Below are 8,007 nucleotides of genomic sequence, written 5' to 3' on the forward strand. Positions count from 1 at the left end.
AAGCATCTCACACATGTATAGAAGAAATAATTTTAACCAACTTTCCATTGTGACAGACAGACACATGTGCACTGGCACACCACACAAACATACATGCACATTCAACACACACACACACACACAAACACAAGCACAAACACATAAACACACTTCCATATGCTAAAACAATTATCAAATATTGGGCATGCCTTCCTCAAAGCTCAGACACAATTTTATGTTAGTTATACTATATATTATGTGTTAGTATTACACATCTAATATTCATGTATTTTATACATGAAAAGAATTCATCTCTTACTATGTCACTGGGCACCTATTAAATATTTTGACAATTTCTGTTAGTGCTAAATAATGCGGCCTTTATATTTATGCTGCTAACACTCCTTCTGGTGTTCAATTTTCTGTAAACTGATTTGCTGGACATAAGTCAATTTGACTTTGTATGTAGCAAATTTGTGTGAGACTAATTGCTAGGAAGAAAAGGACCCACGATCTTAACAGCAAACCCCTCCACTCTTATGTCAGCTCTGGCCGTCCTGAACACTCCACAGACACTCATTCTGTGTTGTCAATAGCCCTAGTGTTGCTTGTATTTTGATTCTAATTCTGCTTTCCCAGCAGGGGTTGGAAGGAGGAATGAATGCTATACTCAGGTGACTTCTTGTGAACCTTTCCCAATGAATAAAGGGAACAATCACTGGGAGAGTAGGTCGGACATAAGTTGGGCAGAGGAAAAGAGGAAGAGGAGAGTTTGTGGCCTTTTTGGATGAGGATAGAGAGAGGGCAAGGTATAGCTACTAGTATCTCCTGTCTTATATGCCAAATCTGCCAGGATTCACCACCAGAGGATGTAAATTTAATAGGGCTTACAAGATTAGGGTTCTAGTTGTTGTGCCCAGTGATTGAGTTACCAGAGCTTCTGAACTAAATTTGTTTAGCATTTTCCTTCATGTGGCAGTTCAACTGGGTTCAAGAGATAAAGGTACTGCCCTCCAGATGTGCACGACAGAGGCTGTGCGGGTTTTGAATCATGGGGCTGGCAGGGTAGCAACTCACCAGTGGGAACAAAATCTCCACGAAATAAGAACTAGCAAGACCACTGGGGCTGTGACTAACTGGGTGTACCAGGAACTTGCCGTTCTTTTTAAATATTTCCCGCAATATTTCTGCCTCTCTTATTATTGAAGCATTAGGCCAAACGAAAGGCTTTTCCCCATTGGTCTTTCCTTGCCTACTTTCACTAGTTGAGAGCTAAGTTGGTAAGACAAAGAGAGAAACAGCCAACAGAAGCAGCAGTTTCAGTTCATAGATCTGAACACAGTGGAGGGCAACCCTGTGATCCCACTGGGGAGATAATCTAGCTGGTTTGGCAATCCTACCTAACTGGCAATGATTACCCTCATGGTCAGTTGATCCTAGTCATATCCAGCACCTTATTCGTGAATAGCAGGCCTGATTCTGAACTCCAGGGGGTGGCCCAGCTCTGATCTCATCTCCCAAATGTGGTGCTCCAAAGTAGGATGCCACAAGCTGTTCCAGAGATGAGCACTGAGTTGTTTTGGGAGTTATTTGAAAGCTGGAAAGGCAAAGTGGCCCGGGCCTGAAGAAGCTACAGAATAGAAGTAGTGGTGTGGGGAGCTCATTAAGAAAGGATAGAAGGCCATTAGCAGGCAGGTGGAAGATCTCCTTGACCCTGGTCAGCAGAAGAGTTCCAGGGAACAACCACAAATTCTAAGCCCTAATGGATGTTGCCCAGGACCAAGTGTCTAGATATGTATTACTGCATGGAGACTGTAACACTAGAAGGCTCCACTGTCTGCTGCCATGCCTCATTGCTACCAAACACTGAGGGAAATGAAAGTTACTATAAACCCAACATTTGAAAAGCTCTGCAGGCTTAGATTTTTTTCATAACCTATTTTAATAAGGGTTCTTAAATGCTTTAACTTCCCCTATTGCCCAATTAACAAAGGTAGGGGGCTAGTAGATGCTTAATAGGATATATGGGATATGGACCTGTTTAGAAGTAGTTCTTTGGGGGCAATTCTGATCTTTGTTGTCAGCAGTCTAGTCCATAGCAAAACACTAAACATGAATCAGTAGCAGCTCAATCCAGAAGAAACAGCGAGGCTCAGCTGTCCGGTAAGTATCTACAGAAGTAGCTAGAAGCAGCTGGAATACCAGCAGAAATTCTTTGGTGCATAGAGGAAACTCTATGAAGTCATGACAAGTGAACCTCAGCAAAGAAAGCAAGGTGAACCAATGCAAGAGTTTCATCGGTGAAGACCAGGGTCAGCAAGCCCAATGAAAACCAGCAATGAGTTGCAAGGTGAACCAATATGAGAGCATTGTCTACCGTGTATTGGGTTATACTTATATACTTTTCAAATGTCATGAGTGGTTTCAAGCATGTGTTCCAGCAAAACATCCTCTCATAAGACAGCTACCAAAAAGAAATCACACGACATAACTGAGCCTCCAATGAAACAAAACCAACAAACAACAAACAAAATTTCCACTTCAAAGTGCCTCCTTGTCTACCCATGACTTCTTTGCAGGTAGAAAAAGAGAGCTGCCTGCTGACTACTTGGTAGCATAACAGATTGTAAGCAAGCAGAATTAAACAGGCATCCGGGCTCAGCACTGTTGACTTTCTATCCAGCCTTTTCCAGCATCTAACTTTCCTTCTCAGGCCATTTTGTTTTCCAGTCATGACTCAACTATCTTGATGGACAGAGAGCTAGAGAACATTTTTCTCTAGACTTTGTGGTTGTGTGGAAGAAAGATGAAAACTGGGCTTCATTATTTTTACTTCTAAAGCTAATCTACAGTTTACATAATGAGCTATAAAAAAGAGGTTGGGGATAAGAAGTCGAAGGTTAGAGTTTGATAGCCGTAAAGTTTGATAATGTTTGTGAAGTTGATCAGGATTAGAACTGTGAAGTTTGTTTAGTCAACTTGATACAGTATAGAAAGATGTGATAAAAATCTCAGTGATGAGAGGCAGGTGAATTTCTGAGTTCGAGGACAGCCTGGTCTACAAAGTGAGTTCTAGAACAGCCAGGACTATACAGAGAAACCCTGTCTCGGGAAAAAAAAAAAATCTCAGTGATGAACTGTCTGCATTAAGTTGACCTCTGGGCATGTGTGTGGTGATTGTGTTCAAGGATTAGTTGAGGTGGGGAGACACACCCTGAATGTGGACAACACTTTTCAAAGTCTGGATTGGCTATAACCTATCTAATGGTGTAAAAAGTGACCCGAACAGATGAGTGTGCATGTATTCATCTCTTAACTCTTAATCTCGTGTGTGATTGTGATTAACTGCTTCAAGCTTCTGTTAGTACAGCTTCCCTGCTTTAAGAGACTGTAACCACATGTTGTAGTATGAGATGGAATGAATCCTTCCTATTTTAGGTTGCTTTGTCAGTGAATTTTATCACAGCAATAAGAGTGAAGAAAGGATTATTCACCACAATGTCACCTGTTTACAGAGAATCTGTGGTCAGTTACTGGTACCAAAGTGTGACATATACCTTAATTGGAGGAAACACAGTAAAAAGTTTCTTCCTCCCTCTTTATTTCTTTTGAGAGTATAGAAGTTATCATGGTGCTAGTTGTGAAGTCATTATATAATATTGGGGTGTGGGCTGGGGATTTATCAAGAGCTTGTGAGAACTTCCAATTTAAACCAGACAGAGATATTTTATATTCTTTTGATATTTCAGATACCATAAAATCAATACAATCTCTATATTCTGTGAGCAGTACTCTGCAGCTTTGTTTTGGGACTGTGGCTGTAAATGATAGGACACCATTCTTTGTAAGACATGGGCACATCACAACTAATTCTGTAAAGTGCTATTTTTGTTTCTGTTAGACCAATAAAAATTGATGTTTGAAAAGGCTAAGCTTCATGGGATTAGAGTCATACTGTCATCTTTTATCTTCCCAAGTGAAAACAGTGCCTGTACGACAATAGAGAGACTAGTTATTCGTGAAACATGAACATCGGCAGATGAATACATTTGTTAATCCACAATGCACATGATACCTGAAGAATCTTAATGCTCTCAAGGGGTTCTGTATTTTGTTTTTTATATTTTTTTATGTTATGGGTTCATTACCTTTTCTGATCTCTAGCCCAGATGAACTGTGAATGAGGTCACTTGGGAGGCATCTAATGTGAAGAAAGAACTTCTTAATACTTCACGGTTTTCTTGCTAATGGCCTTACCTTCTCCTGGGGACTGAGGACTTGTCTTAGTCAATGTTTCGTTGTTGTGAAGAGATACCATGACCTTGGCTATTCTTTTAATTCGGGCTGGCTGGCTTAGAGTTTAGAGATCTAGTCCATTGTTATACCAGGAAGTATGGCAGCATTCAGGCAGACATACATCCTGATCTTCACATAGTAGGCAGAGAGGAAGAGAGGGAGAGAGAGGGAGGAAGGAAGAGAGAGCCACTGGATCTGTCTTAAGCTTCTGAAAGCCCAAAGCCCACCACTCTGAAACAGTTCTTCCAACAAGATCACACCTACTTCAGCAAACAGTGCCACTCCTTATAAGCCTAGAGAAGGTAGTTTCATTTAAACTACCTAAAGAGTTCTGTCTTGCTTGCACTGGCATACATATACTCAGTGAGCAGTAAAACTTTATAAATCATTGGCAATTCCACTGGATTTAACTGAAATTATTTAAAGTTTAAAATTAGAGTAAAACCATCCATGCTCCATGAGCTTGTATAGAAATCTTCAAGCTATATATTATAATTACCAATTCTATAATGTTTGATGCATAGCCATACTTACTGTTTGCGCGCGTGCACACACACACACACACACACACACACACACACACACACANAGAGAGAGAGAGAGAGAGAGAGAGAGAGAGAGAGAGAGAGAGAGAGAGAGAGAGAGAGAGAGAGAATCCTTTCTGTGCATTGCTTTATTTTGTTCTTTACAAAATAAGCACCAAGGAGCCCATGTGTAATTGAACTAGTTTTCAACCACAGGACTCCATCCAGTGCAAGCAGCCTCAATCATACTTGACACCTGGCCTAATTGTGGGAAGCCATTCCGGGCTCTACTCCAGGCTGTAAACAAGCCCATGTTTGGTGGATGGCCCACCCTTAATTCCTGATTGGCTGAGCAAGCCTGCCTGGTGAGGTGATGTGACCTGTGGTGATAGGTGGGGGCGTGGTTGTGTCTGGAGTGGAGAAAAACACTTGTAACCAGGGAGGCTGGGGGATTTGTAAAGAGAAGCTGCCTGAGTAAAACTGCTTTAAGAAGAACCGGTGGTTGTGTCTTTCTTGCTGGCCGAGTTGGACGCGACACCTAATATCCTGATTGATTGGTTTCATTAGACATTTAGCAATGGATTAGTGACAGGAGATGGTTAGAAACAGTGTTCTATAAATGTTGATTTGATCCACACCTGCTGCCAGATATCATAGCTGGGGAAAGGAGTAATGAAGATTTGCCATTGAATGCTTGGTGCTAATTAGACTTTCTATTGTCTAAGTACTAATTGGTTTCTTGTCCAATCTATTCAGTTAAAGGGAAATACTAACTATATGTTTTCTCTTCATGATTTTCTGGAAGACAATAACACAGTTAAAGGAAAGTGGATTTGGAGTTTTCATTGCATGTGTACTACGTAAATTAATGGCATATGTTATAATTGCATGTAAAGTTTATACACACATACTACTACATATACATACAATGTTCTTATGAATTTTAGGATATAACTAGGAGCTTGGCTTGCATAGACTCATCATTATTAGAAATTTCTAACATTTAGTCTGGTAGCAGACTAAATACATTATAATGGAAAAGAGTTATACCAACCATGTTGGAATGAGTCTCCGTGTCCATCTTCCCTTTTTCCTGCAGGCTGCTGTTCTCTTCCTCACTACATTAGAGCACTTGGAAACACAGCAGGTTTGAGTCTATTCCTGCTGTGAGTGTGCATGAGTTCAAGCTCCTTCTTGAAGTGAAATCACACTGTTAGTAATTTTCCGTTAGTGGCAATTCAGGAAAGACTTCTGTTGCTAAAGACTGCTACATGATGGCAGTACGTAGAGTTAATTGAAATAGCGTATACATGTGGCTTGCAAAAAGATTCTTAGACTTTCTTTGGAACAAGACAAATTTCTGAATATTTGGTTAGGCTTTTTATAAGTGATAAAACTAATCAGTCACAGGGTGTGAAAATTTTGTTTTGCTTTTTATTTTGAAATAAAGACTCACAACTTATAATAATACAAGGTTAAACAATACAATCTTTACTCAGCTTTCTGCTTTATTAGTGCAGGAACTCTGATACAAGACAACTAAAGAAACAAGTATTATCCAGATTTCCTCAGAATTTACAAGTACTTTTCTTTGTTTTTATTGTTTGCCATTAAAACAGTAAATCAACAGACCTATAAAACCACACCATAATCTGGACACAAAATCATTCCCTCAACACCAACAAAACCCAACTTGTAAAACTAGACAATTATGAGCTTTTCATTATTCTTCAATTTTTATAGATACAACATTGTAATTTATGTGTCCTTTTAGCCCATAGTTATCTCTTTTTAAAAATTCAATATTGTATTTATGGGATTTATATATTGTTAAATGTTACCAGCTCATTTCCTTCCTCTTCTATGCAGAATTCCATTACATGAATGTTGTAGGACTGATAACTGCTTTGATGGATATCTAAGTCACTTATATATTACAACCATAATTTTCCATAATATTCATGTATTATTACACATATTTATACCTCCTTATGTGTCTGTACAATGTTCTTTACAATTTCTACTTAAGAGTATGCTGTGTAGTCTTCAAATTGTGGTATCTCTGCCATCCTCTGATTTGATTTTGTATACTTATATCTTTAGTGTTTCATAACTTTACAAGAGCTAGTATAGATATATGTTTCAATTTTTCCAATGGCAACAAAAGTTACCCTTGGAAGTCATAGTGATGAGAACTGATACCTTCTTATATCCATTAGTCCCTAGCTTGCTACATTTATGGATAACCACTTTATACTTTTACTTATATTCCTCAGTGGACATGTTGGTATTTCTCATTGTGTATGTGGTATTCTAATACGTTACTGCTTATATGTTCTCTGAATGTCTCAGATTGTGACCTGCCTTTTTGACCCCTCATAATATATTCTAACAAAGTAGTTTGAAAATGAATTCTCAGACAGACTAGATAGCCCAGCGACCTATGGTAAAATTAAAATTTACTGATCTTTAAAAAAGTATTAATAAAATGGGTCATTTTAAATTTTAATGTCAACATCATGTTTATCAACATCACTTTTATCAGATTTGATTTAGATTCCACCGGTAGCTTTTTAATCAGTTTATGTTAATTTGCAGCTAATTAATATTCTTTGCTATAGTGACTAAGAATTGAGCACATAATTTAAGTTTAACCAATTAGAATGCATCAGAACTTTTGGTAGATGTTTGTGAGAAAAAAATTCACCCTCCTGTTTTCTTTAGAACACCCCTTCATCTCTGAATGTGGAGAAACAATGCTTTATTTAGTTGGGAATTTCTGGCAACTGTCTGTCAATCAAGAAAAAAAGTAGACATAGCATAAACTAACAACATGCTTAAATAGACTAAAAGGTAGATAATAAACAGATTTGGGGCATTATTAAGTCAGTAAAATAAACCAATCTTGAACTTCACTCTTCATGGCTTAAGAAGAAGAAGAAGAAGTGGAGGAGGAAAGAGAAGGGAGGGGAGGAGCAGGGAGAGGAGGTTAATGGCAGGAACTGTGTGGCTGAAGAAATGGAGCAGGTAGGAATTTCCACTGGGAGAACAAGGAACTGACATTAGGTCCCTAGCTCCCCCTAAAAGAAACCTGTTGAAGAAACGTGTTTCTAAGTCAATGTACCTGAGCGCGCACACACACACACACACACACACACACACACACAGAGAGAGAGAGAGAGAGAGAGAGAGAGAGAGAGAGAGAGAG

Source organism: Mus caroli, chromosome 10 (genome assembly GCF_900094665.2).
Source record: "Mus caroli chromosome 10, CAROLI_EIJ_v1.1, whole genome shotgun sequence".
Taxonomy (NCBI): Eukaryota; Metazoa; Chordata; class Mammalia; order Rodentia; family Muridae; genus Mus; species Mus caroli.